The sequence below is a fragment of the Danio rerio genome, chromosome 21, assembly GCF_049306965.1.
Source record: "Danio rerio strain Tuebingen ecotype United States chromosome 21, GRCz12tu, whole genome shotgun sequence".
Taxonomy (NCBI): domain Eukaryota; kingdom Metazoa; phylum Chordata; class Actinopteri; order Cypriniformes; family Danionidae; genus Danio; species Danio rerio.
Genome location: NC_133196.1, coordinates 42,262,647 through 42,277,372, shown reverse-complemented (window position 1 = coordinate 42,277,372; position 14,726 = coordinate 42,262,647). Strand labels below are relative to the sequence as shown.

The following is a 14,726-nucleotide window of genomic DNA, read 5'->3' as shown; positions in this document are numbered from 1 at the left end:
TGAAATGAGAGAAACTCTGGGTTTTCCGTTTCAAAATGGCAGGTTTGTTAAACTCGAGAAATCAGGGTAAGTCAAGCCTGTTTCTGAAAGAGAGTTAACTTTAACTCAGAGTCAGTTACTGTGGTAACTTACTCTGTGAATCTAACCTGGTCAGAAGCAGGTTTTATTTTCTAAACTCAGAGTTTCTGTCTGTCTCCTCCCCTTTTTTTAAAGATTAAGCGGTATTTCTCGCCTTAGCCTTACGTTTCCACCCACCTATTTTAATGCTCATTTTGGATACGTGCATAAAAACGATTTATAGAAACGTAATGATGCACATAACTTTTTAAAAAATGCATAAAAATCGCGCATAACTGAGTAGGATAAACTTTTATTCGATAGAAAATGTGCGCATAAACTACGATGGAAACACTTTTACTGAACAAATTACAGTGTACATTAAAAAAAGATCATGATCATATGATAATGAAAATGTGTGTAAATGAACAAACCAGCAGACTGGGCACACTGTAACACGTCTTAAATATTGTTTTAGTCATTCTAAAATGCCTTAACTGTTTCAGTATTAGTGTATATTATTAATTACCTCCGAACGTTTGGTGCGTGTCAAGAGTCTCTGCGTCTCATGGCTTCAGACGCCCCCATGTGTTCATTGTGTTTCAGCATTGTCTTCTGACATCGAGGCACAAGTACATTAATTAGGCTAAATAAAGAATTAATTGACGCAGCTTCTTCTACCACAGTAAATTCTGTTTTTACTGTTGATATTTGGTGCCAGTTAAATCAGGAAGTGACAATTTTGTTCTCTTTGACTCGTTGGATGGAATTTTATTCGCATCTTTTATGCAATATTCCAGTTTTGCACAGAAATTTATGTAATATATTTGGATGGAAAATAGCTATTGCCTACATTTTTGTCACACACAGAAGAACTGTACTAGAATGGCTTATGTTTTTTTAATAAATAATTAAATTGAATTCACCTTCGATATGCACTGTAACTAGATTAATGGGATTATTATTCTTTCTAAAAATTATTTTTAGTCCTGCTTACCTTCTAAATGTTATATTAACCTCTATCACTTGATCAATAAAAAAGGCAGACACACAAGTGCACTGTTAAATCATTTAAAACTAATTAATGTATAAAAGAAAGTTTAGAAAAAAATATATAAATGTCACAAATTACATTACTTATTTTATTATACTTAAATATTTAAAGACTTAAAAAGTTAAATTAGGCATTATCTTGAGCAGCTGTTTTCCCACGCTAACTGGTTGATGGCTGCTTCTTTTCAAATATATACACTCATATTTGCTATAACTTTGCATGAGAACATCAAGTTCAGCTGGAGAAAGAAATGGTGATCTCTTTTATAAGATATTGCCATAGTCACTCGTAATGTCTGCGCTCCACTGATAATGCCTTTTTATAGTTACGGTGCGCGCGCTTAACTCTGAGTTGGTCTACTCGAAGTTGATTGACCCAACTCAGATAAGCTGTTCTGAAACCGAAAACTCTGAGTTTTTAATCTCTCGGTAAATCAACTCAGAGTTCAAGTTTAAACTCTGAGTTGTTTGAACCTCCTTACTGAAACAGGCCCCAGATGTCGCTAGGTGCAGAATACTTTTGTCTTGGACCTCCCCACAACCCCCCTCTATTACATTATGGCTCAAAGATTTGGTCTTCTTTTTAAAACTTGAGAAAATTAAATACAATATCAGAGGTAGGGGAGAAAATTATTTTGAAAAATGCCAACAATTTATTGCATTCTTTAATCACTTAAAATCCTTAGATGTGGATTGAGTGAAGGTACATGTGTATGTATGTATATGGTTTGTTAATGTAATTTTTTTTTTCCGTATTTGTATTTATTTATTTTTATTTATTATTATTTTGTTTATTTTATTTATTCATTCCACTGTGGCAACCCCAGATTAACAAAGGGACTTGGCCGAAAAGAAAATGAATGAATGTTTATGAAATGTTTCAACTTGTTGATTTATCATCCTTAACAGCACCCTATCTTTTGATTCTCACATCAATAACATCACCCGGTCCGCTTACTCCCACCTTCGCAACATTAACCATCTTCGCCCTTCTCTTACCCCTCATGCCACTGCTGTTCTCGTTCATAGCCTTGTCATGTCTCGTTTAGATTACTGCAACTCTCTTCTTTTTGGTCTCACTCATAAATCTATCCGTTAGCTTCAGTTGGTCCAGAACTCAGCTGCCCGGATCATCACCAGAGCTCCTTCTTCTCATCACATCACCCCTGTCCTGCAGCAGCTTCATTGGTTACCTGTTCATTTTCAAATTGACTTTAAAATCTTGATGTTAACATTCAAAGCCATCCACAATCTCTGCCCTCATCCACATTTCTGCTGCTCCTCGCACCCTGCAATCTTCTTCCTCCACTTGTCTGTTCCCTCTTCTCGTCTTTTGACTGTAGGCAACAGAGCATTTAGCCGCTCTGCTCCACGGTCTTGGAACTCATTACCACCTGCCATCAAAAACATTGGGCTCTATTTTGACGGCCCATGCGTAAAGCGCAAAACGCAGGGCACAAACGCTTTCAGGGCGTGTCAGAACACATTTTTGCTAATTTAAGGATGGGAAAATCTGCTTTGCGCCGTGGCGCATGGTCTAAAAGGGTTGAGTTTATTTTCTTTATGACTTATAGGTGTGTTTTGAGAATAAACCAATCAGAGTCTCATCTCCCATTCCCTTCAGAGCCAGCTGCGTCGCGCCAAGAGCCCATTCGCTATTTACAGGACGTAAAGTAAGTCTAAGTGGAAAAAATTTGCATTTCACAAGCAAACAGTTAACAGTTTTTTTCTACAGAAAACTGTTAAACAGAGCATCTACTGCGTGAGAATGAGAGATAATGGATCTACTTTCACATTCGCTCTTGGATAGGGAAACCTTTACGCACAGACATCAATTGGTCTATAAATAATTAATTTAGTTTGTTAAGCGCAAATATTCGTTTCAAAACTGTTTCTAAATTCAGTTCTAATTTCCAGCAAACGAATAAATGAACAATAATAACAAAGTGTGCTCAAAATACTGAGTTATATCCTAATACACATGCTGTGCCCCATATGGTCTAAAACCTGACAGGTGGACAAATCTAAGCTTGTTTTTAATAAAACAAATATAAATATGGATATAATAAATAATACTGCTAATAATAATAATAATAACATTATACAAAAGCAAATTGTTATGAATGAACTGAAAAAGCCTCCCGAGATTAATGATTTATGTAGGCTAGAAAATAAAATGTTTTGTAATATTTTAATCCTTTATATTTATATTCTATATCTATCCTTATTATATCCTATATATATATCCTTAATATTTAAATTTTTTCATATGTAAAGATATTTGCCTATTGCTCTCTTGTGTGTATTAAGCAGTGTGTAAGCGAGGCACAACTCTGCGCCGGAGTTTAGACCGGGTTTGTTTTGGTCTAATGAAAAATCTATTTTAGTTTCTCAAAATAGCAACGCGCCAGCAGTGCGCCTCAGAACGCCTTCCTTTTTAGATCAGAACGCCTTTGGGCGCACATATGAGCGCAAATGCATTTGCTATTTAAACAGCGTAGCGCAACGCCTCAAAACGACTCTTGCGCTAAGCTGAAACTAGCAAAAGACTATTGCGCCGCGCCTTGCGCCACGTTGCACCGGGTGTATGATTAGGCCCTATGTGTGTAACATTTGTTTTTCTAATTTTAGTTTTTCTAAACAACTTATGAAAAGCATCCCATAATGTAAATAAGTTGTCATTTAATACGAATATGTTATTTAATAAGAAATGTCAGACAAAACCTTATAATTCTAAGGTGACGATTTGTAGTGGTCAGGTTGTATTACAGCTAACACAGCCCTTGACTGTGTGTGGCATCAGGATCTTTGGAAAATACTACACCATTACTGTATTCACCCCAAGCTAATCTTTCTCATTAAAAATCTGTATCAAAAAACACAGTGCTATAAGAGTCAGGAACAATACGACAGACTACTTCCAGCAAACAGTCTGTGTCTGACAAGGCATTTTGCCTTCAGACCTGTTCAGCATCTATCTGGAGAACATTATGCACGAAGCAAATGATGGTCTGCAGAGCCAAAGAGCTTGTGTTAATGGCAGAATCCTCCATTGGTATTGATCTTCTGACTCAAGTACAGACATGTGCTTAAGGATTTTTTTTTTCGTCAGTGGATTAACTTGCACTGATTAATCACTAGCAAAATAAACATTTAAATGTTTTGATTTTACATGGTCTTTAGTCTTTAAAGTAACCAAACAAGAACTCTAAAAATGAACATATATATATATATATTTATTTTATATTCATTTGCAGATATCATTGGCATAGTGTGTTTTTTTCTGATAGCCTCTTGGCCTTTTTTGTGCTTTTATTTGTCTATATCTTGTTGTTTCTACTCGTAAGTTGCTTTAAAAACAGCATGTCATGATATTGCTAAGTCGATTTTCAGTAGAGTACCCAAAGATTGTCTTAAAGATTAGATAATTTAGGGGATCTCCTGTGAATACAGGAATTTCCCTTGAAGTTAAGGCCACTGTTTTCTAGACGCTGTTTTTAGACGGTTCTTTTTTTCCTTTTTTTTTTTTTGACATTGTATTACATTAACCGACTTTTCTCGATGATTGTACAATGAAGTACTTTTTATGACATGGTATCGTCCTTTCATTGGTTCTTACCTAAATGCAAGTTGCAATTTTTCTTTAACAGAAACTTAGTTTGAATGCTTTAAAATGTCTGTTTTTCGGCATCAGATTTAATTTCTTTATTTTTCAACAAGAATGTTCATCCTCTTCATCATCATCCTCTTTTTTTCCTCACATCACCTCCATCATCAAACTTCATCTTTATTCCTGTAGCACTTTCAGCAATATAGATTGATTCAAAGCAGCTTTACATAGACAAAGAAAAAAATCAGTTTATGGAACATATTCAGCATATCAGGCAGAGTGGTGGTTGAATACTGGTGTGGTTCTAGTTAGATTGAAATTGACTCAGTTCAGTTTAATACAAATGTCACAGGATGATCCTCTGAAGAGCAGCTCCAATGGGCCTGATAAAGCAAGCCAGGTCCAAAAAGCAAAACTGCCCTAAGATAAAAGGTGCAGAGCTGCAGTATATATGTACAGCCATTTTCAGATCTCTCCAGAGATGTTCAATAGGATTTAGGTCTGGGCTCTGGCTGGGCCACTCAAGGACATTCACCAAGTTGTTGTGAAGCCACATTTTTAGTCTCATCAGATCAGAGAATTTTGTTTCTTATGGTCTGAGAGTTCTTCAGATGCCTTTTGGTACAGGCCTGATTGGTAGATTACTGCACAGATGGTTGTCCTTCTGTAAGATTCTCCTCTTCTTTTCACAGAACGCTGGAGCTCAGACAGAGTGACTATCGGGTCATTGATCACCTCCATGACTTAGGCCCTTCTCCCACGATCACTCAGCTTAGATGGCCGGCCAGCTTTAGAAAGAGTCCTGGTGGTTCCGAACATCTTTCACTTTCGAATGATAGAGGCAACTGTGCTCATTGGAACTTTTAGAGCAGCAGAAATTGTTCTGAAACCTTTTCTAGCCTTGTGTCTCAAAATGATACTGTCTCAGAGGTCTGCATACAATTCCTTTTTGTCTTTATGCTTAGTTTGTGCTGTGACATGCACTGTCAACCCTGGGACCTTATATAAACAGGTGTATACCTTTTCAAATCATGTCCAATCAACTGAATTTACCACAGGTGAACACCAATTAAGCTGCTGAAACATCTTAGTGGAAACAGAATGAACCTGAGCTATGTTTACACTGTAAAAAAGTCTGTGATTTTAACGGTAAAAGTCTGTACAATCTACAGTGAAAACCTGCTAAACGATTAACAGCTAACTTCTGTACAAAATACGGAAAATAACTGAGTGGAGGGCTTTCTCGATGCAATCAGTTTGTCCGCTTAGCTCACAGCGTTGCGTCGGCAGAGCGGAGGCCCCGGACGAGGAGGAGGAGGAGCCGGTCGCAGTGGACGACGACCGGGATCGAGTCCGGGGAACAGCAGGTTCTGGAAATCAGGTAAGACGAAAAACGGAATCCGAAAAATAAGGGCGAGAACGCGGCGGGATCCGAAAATGCGTTCGAAATCGAAGACGAGGGCTTTTGCTTTTTTTTTTTTTCTGGACGGCTTTTGCTAACCGTCGCTCGGGTTTAGGGAAGGAGGAGGAGGAGGAGGAAGAGGAGGGCGGCTGAGTCGGCCGATCCGGCGGCTTTTCGCGCGAGAACAGCGCGGGCACAAACAGCGCGCGCTCCCGAGAGGCACCCGAGACGCGAAAAAGCGCGCACAGCGGCCTCTCGCGGATCCGCGAAAACAAAAACCGCTCGAATACGTACCTCCCGGGACGTAAATCGCGGTACGCAGAAACGTCTGCGGGGCTACGTTTCCACAATGAGCCCGGGTTGAAAAATCTTGGTCTGTGGACAATGAGAAACATGTATTATTATCTGATAAGTCCCTCATCACTGCCTTTTCCAAATCCGGGAGAGTGATGGTGTGGAGAAGCTCCAGAGAATCATACAACCCAGACTGTTGCATGCCCAATGTAGCATGGGGGTGGATCAGTGATGGGTTGGGTTGCAATATCATGCCATTCCCTAGACCCAGCGCTTGTGCTAGATGCCAAGGACTACCGGTCTAGTCTTGAGGAGCATGTACACTCAAACATTGTATCCTGAAGGCAGCAATAATATCTGGATGCAGCCTTTATGATGCAAGCTGAGATTGCATTACTCAGCGATGCAATGTCAGACACAATGCACTCAATGGAGTGAGTGACATCACTGTGACGGGTAGGGTTAGGGGTGGGGTTAGGTGAGCGCAATAAAAAGCATTGGATGCAGCTCAGATTGCACTGCACCAGGTCTGCCTCCAGACCCCTTTTGAAGGCAGTGCCATGTATTAGGATGATAATGCACCAATACACACAGAAAGACTGGTAGTTTGATGAACATGAAAGGGAAGTTGAACATTTACAATGGCCAGCACAGTCACCAGGATTAAATGTTATTGAGCCATTTTGCTGTGTTTTGAAGGAGCGGTCAGTAAATGTTTTCCACAACCAGTTACGTAGTGACCTGGCTACTATTTTGCAAGAAGAATGGCTCAAAATCCATCTGGCCACTGCGCAGGACTTCTGTCTGTCAATCCCAACAAGAACTGATACTGTATTGTTCACAAAAGGAGGCCCTACACTATACTAATGAATTGTTCATTCAAACCAGGCTTTCCTGGGGCACCGCAGCTCTGCACAATTTAGTTCGGACCCTAATTTAACACACTTGATCAAACCAACTGAGTCCTTCAAGTTTGTTGGAACCTTACAGGTAAGTGTATTGGAGCAGGGTCGAAGCTAAAGTGTGCAGGACTGCGGTCCTCCAGGAACTTGACCAGGTGTTTGACACCTCTGCCCTAAACTCTGTACATCATTACTTAAAAAATGCTATTAGAGAATGTATCACAGTAGATAATGTATCACAAATTATTTAACTAATATTAGTTACATTAGGTGCAATTACTTAATGTATGAATCATATTGAATGTTAATTAATGCATATTGTAAAGTGTTATCAAAACATACATAGTGTAGCAGACATAGGCTGCATCCGAAACCGCATACTTCCATACTATATAGTACGCTAAAATCAGTATGCGAGCCGAGTAGTATGTCCGAATTCATAGAATTCGAAAATCAGTAGGCGAGAAGTACCCGGATGACTTACTACTTCCGGCGAGATTCTGAAGTGCGCATCCCATGCACACTGCGCTATCCCATAATGCCCCGTGAGAAAATTCATAAATAGAAGTGAGGCGACGCAACTGACGCAGGTAGGTCACGTGACCATGACAAAATGGCGGATGTAGTACGTCCGAATTCCTTTCATACTTTTCACATTCATACTGTATAGAACGTACTTTTTAACGGCCGAGTAGTACATTTAAATTCAGTACCTGCAGTACCTCAGTAAATGCAGTACCTACTGAGTAGTAGGTAGTTTCGGACGCAACCATTGAATGTAGTGTTTTACATGGTACATATAAATTACGTTTGTTTTTCATTTATAGAATTACACAAAATTTGTATTAAATTTACCTGATGTGTTTATCAGTGTGCCTGTATTCTCCTTTAAAGTTCTAAGAACGCCCAAGTTTCCATTTCTTGTTTAAGACCCCCCCGTTTCCATTTTTGCACTGATTGCACATGAGATGGGAGAGAGGTGGTTTCTGCTAAGCTCTTATCAATCCTGTCATCTCTACTTTAAAAAAAATCTTTAAATAAAAATTATATGTTTATTTTGCAAATCAATGTTATTGTTTTTATGTTTTCATTTTAATTGAGGTTTTGATGTATTTATGTGTTATTGGTGCATGTTGTGAGAGCTGAAATCATTGCAATTTTTATTTATCAGAAAATGCTAAAAGGGTACATACTGTAAAATCTATGCTTTGTGTTATCAGGTTTTGTCAGTCATTGTTAGATTGATTTTGTTGCTTGAGTTTTATTCTTTGCTCTCTTCTTTCTCCTTTTTTGCAGTGATTGCAGTAAAATCTTTGTTTTTTGTTATCAGATTAAAAAGTTAAAACAGCACAACTGATATCCTTTTGGTTATTGAAAAGATTTAAAGGACTGGAATTGAAAACCACTGCCCTAAGTGAACCTGCGTATATATGCTTTAGACCATGAGCTATTTAACTTTATTCATTTTTTTTTTCGGCTTAGTCTCTTTATAAATCTGGGGTCGCCACAGCGGAATGAACCGCCAACTTATCCAGCCTATGTTTTTACGCAGTGGATGCCCTTCCAGCTGCAACCTATTTCTGGGAAACATCCATACACACTCTGGATAATTTAGCCTAACCAATTCACCTGTACTGCATGTCTTTGGACTGTGGGGGAAATCGGAGCACCCGGAGGAAACCCACGTGAGCGCTGGAAGAAACATGCAAATTCCATACAGAAACATCAACTGACCCAGCCGAGGCTCGAACCAGTGACCTTCTTGCTGTGAGGCGATAGCACTACTGCACCACTGCGTCACCCTATTGCACTTGGAATATAATTAAATCCTTTAATTACATTAGAAATAAAATAGAGTCCAGATAGATTTAAATTCAGTTCTGCTACAACTATGAATCAGAGTTAAAAAAAATTTGAAGTGACGAATCTAAGCAAACAACATAAGTCAAGAGAAAACACAAAGCAGACTGTCATTTTGTTACATTTCTTAAATAATTGCAAACAATATAGATTCTCAGATTATCGGACATATTTGTAGAGTGAATCTCTCTGTAGTGTGTAAGAACTACTGTGAAAATAGTAAGACACTGCTTTGTTTAGGCTTGGTATGTGTGTAGCATTAGTACTGGCAGCCATTGACTTGTATTTTATGAATCGCAAGGACCAGATATTTTCTGCTTAAGACCTCTGTAATGTTTTACTTTAGAGGTCACCCTCATCCTGGATAGTCTAATGATGAGTAAATTAACTGCAAAATTTCAGTGTAGGCTGAACAAACGAGAGGGGTCTGCAAGCTTGGCTGCATGCACGCACATCTAACCCATCCACTACCCTACCCTACACTAGCTCCATTGAGTACATTGTATCTGACATTGCATGTCTGAGATAAGCACTCTCATCTTGGAAATCCAAGTCTACATCTAGATACTATTGGAACAAACAGCACAGCATACCTGAAAGACAAACTGTTTAAATAACTCCCCCTCTACTCTTCATAATCATACATGTTTTAATCAATGTTTCTTTTTATTTAGAGGTATTTATTTGACAATCTCAAAATTAATAGAAAATAAAGCAGCTTCTAAAGCAGATCCCAAAATTTCTGAATCTGCGTAGAGATGATCTACTGCTGTTTTCTTTCTTGTGCTTCAGGAAGATCTTCTGCTCCGGCTGGACAGAGGAATCTCTCCATAGGAAAAGCTTCCCTGTCGAACACCATCAGTCCATTTTGACCCTCGGGATTATCCTCGCACTGGATGGGAATCTGAAAGACCCATACAAGCATTTGTAGAGCTGTGTTGTCTATAATAATCTTCAAACTGTTCAAAATAAATAACTTAAATATGTGTTTGAATGATTTACTCGAGCTTGACTTGAATTTTCATCAGCAATGTCTTCATCCAACCCGGAAGTGCGTTTGCAACAAGCGTTACCCTTTTTTTAAACATGAAAAACATTATTACTATCTTATTACAACTTTCATTTACATATTACTATCTTAAAGAGAAGCACAGTTTAAAGTATATAAAGGTACAATTTTGTGTACTAGCTAGATGTAGTATATGATAGCCAGAAGTTTCTAAAACACTAGCGCTAGCATTAGATTATCTAGATTAGCCTCACCATTGTGTTGATGCTGTTCCAAAATTTGCCAAGTTGTCTAATAAAAATTGTTAAATACGAAGATTTAATGAAGATTTTATGTTGAATCTGTGTTTTCTTTTGTTGATTGTCTTTCATTGATCGATCCTTCCGGGTTATTACGGCGCACGTGACTAAATGAGATCCAATAAACATCAAGCGTTTCTAACTCTTATAGCACTAATATTTGCTAAAATAATAAAAGGAAAAACTTTACATTTACCTAAAAAGGGTAAACTAAATTGTGTGAGACTGATAATGGCAGCCAGAAGAGAGAACAATGTCAAGTTTACTGCGTCACTTATGCACACTGTTACCAACAGCTCACATAAAGAGCAGCTACGTTTCATATAATTTTATGCTAAGATGATATAATACAACGTATAGCTTTGTAATGTACATATTTTTAAAAAACAAGACCTACATATTAAAAACTTATTAAGAATTTAAGATGCTGGTGACTGTAATGTGTTATTACTAACATGTAAAAAGGGTCTATAGTATGTGAACGTAAATAAACAAAATCACAAATTGAGTTCAAACCTCCACATTTTAGCAAAAGAACTTGATGATTTAATATTTTTATCAACGACTGTATCAAACATCTGAAAGCAGCAAATGTGCACTGCATAAATGCGATGAAAAATAATGATTAAAAAACTATAAAAAAATATAATGATAAAATGATAAAAATAAATAACAGAAAACCAATAAAAAAGTAACAAGCATTTTTGGGCTTACTGTATATTACAGTCAGAGTTTGATTGTATTACACTACGTCTAGTACAGGTTTGGTAAAACATCATCTCAATTAAATGAAACAGTCAAGCAGTCAAGAGTAACAATTAAAGTAATTATTGTGTTAAATGCTCATGCAGTTTTAATATTTTACTTAATTTTAAGAAGATCATCAAATATTTTCCCTTCAGGTACCTTATTAAGGGAAAACATCATTCACTATGAGATGGACATTAATATTTGGAGCTATTAAATTCTCTTCCTGGTTTAAGGTTTACTGTCTATTTTAACAAGTTCACTCATTTTGTCTGAACAAATGCATGAACCAAAACCAAAGTTATTTGACATTTATGTGTTTTTTTTTTCATAGAAACAATTTAATACTAATACTCCTGTTTGTTAATCATTGATACCGTCTGATTTTAGATCTCAGATCTCAGTTTATATGTTAGTTTGATTTAACTTTCAAGTAAAACACATTAAAAAACTTAAAATAACTTGCCTTCAAAAGTTGTTTATTCCTGTTGTCTCTTCTGGAGTTGAAAGTAGTAGTCAATGTGGTTTATTTTATTTTGAGTCCTTATATTCCATTTGTAAAAAAAAATAATAATAATAATAATAATAAATTAAATAAAACCTTGTCCATAAAATGATCAAATCAGACAATTCAGAAACCTCTAACCGTTACTGGCGGAGTTGAATGTCACTAAATCTAATCAACAGTTTGCACGCAGAGGCGTGTATTTGCAGGAAACCAAACCTTCTCAGAACTAATTTATCTCCTGTCGATCAGATGATTCAACAGTGAAGATCATTATCTCCAAAGCACAAACATGAAAACTGAGCAGTCATCAAGTCTTTTTCTGGTCCACAACCATTGTTTAATAAAAAAAGTCAAACCACTTACAATAACTTAAATGTTTAATATTTGCATTAACCTTATTAAAAATCATGAAATTGAAAATGAATTGTTTTCTACTGCTTTATTGTTATGGCCTTCTTTAGACATCTACATCTAAAAATTGTGTTTTATTGAAACATGATGCAAAACTTACTTATTTTCTCATCTTATTTTACTTTTCATAATTCAATCAGGGTTTAGGGAAGAACTGACATACAAGGGTTGAACAATGATCATGGATTTAATAGCGAAACTATTAAGAACCGATACCTTCTGCCACCCATGTGTAACACATAGTCTGCAGGTGAAATTCCATTTGTCATTCTATTCCTTGGTGCCTAGAAGGTTAGAGATGTAAGAATTGAAATATTACAAATATTTTTGATGTCTTTGACAATTCAAAACATGAGCTGAAAACAGAGACTGTTGACTCCACAACCCAGCAGGTGGGAATGCGGGAAAAACCAACTCCTGCTGCATTTGCATCTGAGTCTGCTGAAACTCGCCTTCATCCACCCCAACTCACACATATAGTCATTTCAATGTTTGAATGCTCTAGATTAACCAAAGCGACTTTATCTATCATGTTTGATATCATTTGAAATGTCTCAGTGCGATTGGTACAATGGTCTCATTCTCTCAGAAATAGACATAATCAAAACAATAAATATATAACTTCAGGCATCTTTTGAACCACTGTGAAGGGTGTGACTTTACCACAGGCAGCACTAAATGTGAATGCCTTTTGTTATGCATACACCCCTTTCCTTGAGGGAACTCTTGGATTACTTAAGGTAAGGTTTGAGAAAGGCTCAGGGCGATTCTGCTTACCCAGATCAGCCCGTAACTTGGAGCTTACGCTCCACGTTATGTACAATTTGAAGTCAGGTATGCATCTTTTCATCTTGGATTTATCTTTGATAATTTGATGTTTTGTATTGATCGTTTATGAATTGACTGAATGAATTGGCGTACACATTTACCTGACTAATAAATTGTTATGTTTTGTTTTGAATTTTTCAAACAGAGTTCGTGTTATTATCTCTAGTAGATTGTGGTAATTTCATAACACCACAACCCCCTGTACAGGTTAGTAGCGGACTAGAACATGGTAGACGGAGCATTGCGGCACGCTATATGATGTCTATAGAGCTCCGACTAACACATTGGCATTAATTCATGTATACTTAGACTGTAAAAGGATATCTAAGGGGATAGTCCTTCACCTGTTAAACTTATAATACTATTTAGATAGTATAGTGATTATTCAAAGTTACTAATAGTTTAAGTACGACTGGTCTGCTTAATTCTATAGTAATGATCATTATATGACTAAATAGCTCGGTTTGATTTAGGAGGTAGCAGATCTATGGGGACCGCATAAAAAATATCCTAATCTGGGTAAGTAGGGTTCTGCCGTTTTAGGATAGCGGTCAATCGCCACTGTTTGGTGACCAAGACTGACATGCTTGTGCTTAAGAAATTGTATACTCGGCCGGTACAAGATTCAGGATGTTATAGGAATCCCAATGAACGAGAATAACATAAAATGATGAACCGAAGAGAATATTCAATCATAATCTAAATTAATGTGAACGGAAACAAAATAACCTTCTCAATGTTTTATAATTGGAGTCAGAAAAAACGAGGATAAATATATTAATATTCTAAACCACCTCATACTAAAATTGGAGTCAGATATGAGTTAAGTTTAATATAAATCAACATTGTGCACTGGAAAGACCGAACATGCAGTGAACCTTCATCCACCATTGGACACCGTCATTGGACCAACTGGCTGGACCCTACAGAGACAAAGACTCCTATGGGACATCGTATCTACTAAGACATTCCACAGAACTTCCCTGCTTGGTCTCCAAAGAACATTGCAGATTAAAAAAAGGAGGAAGAGCCCCTCTTTTCCCCTTCGATACCAAAACCTGATGCAATACTTCTAAAAATACATAAAAAATATAAAGAACAGCGAAGAAACAGATGCAGGATGTTCCTTATTTCTATTGAATTCACCTTATTTTAACATTCAATAACTTTGTTAACAAACAGAGCAGTTCTTTAGGTAGCTTGAACGATCAAGTAATAAATAACATCAATTCTTCATTTTGGACTTTAGTGCAACAGCAAATATAAGAAAAATCTCATATAAAAACAAACAGCACCTCAACTTGAAATACCCGGCAGGCAATTCTAAGTTTACTTATCTCACAGTTTGCCATGGCAATGTTGTCATCATCAACTTTATAATAGCCAACCTTCAGACCGCAGACATACTCGCACTTTCAGCTTCAAGCTTCTTTCATGTTCTACTTTGCCGCCATTTAACCAATAGTGTCTCGGCAACAAAGTGATGTCATGCTGAACGCGTTGCTGTTTCTGTGTGAAGTCAAGAGAGAGGTCTAACTCTGTGCCACTGCATAAATATAGATGTTAAAAAATAATATATATATATATATATATATATATATATATATATATATATATATATATATATATATATATATATATATATATATATATATATATGCATATATATTCGAGTCATGATCAGGTGGTTACATCGATTCCGATCGAATCTTAAACCACTTGATCAGGCCTGATTTCCGATCTTGT

General features: G+C 36.9%; 1 long non-coding RNA gene across 1 annotated transcript; it reads right to left on the bottom strand.

The window, feature by feature from the left end:
• Positions 1-9,821: 9,821 nt before the first annotated feature.
• On the bottom strand, positions 9,822-11,915 carry LOC108180759 (uncharacterized). Its single transcript, XR_011008132.2, has 3 exons — positions 11,700-11,915; positions 10,181-10,252; positions 9,822-10,082 (listed from the first exon to the last, which is right to left on the bottom strand). It is a non-coding gene; the product is annotated as an uncharacterized lncRNA (long non-coding RNA).
• Positions 11,916-14,726: the final 2,811 nt, after the last annotated feature.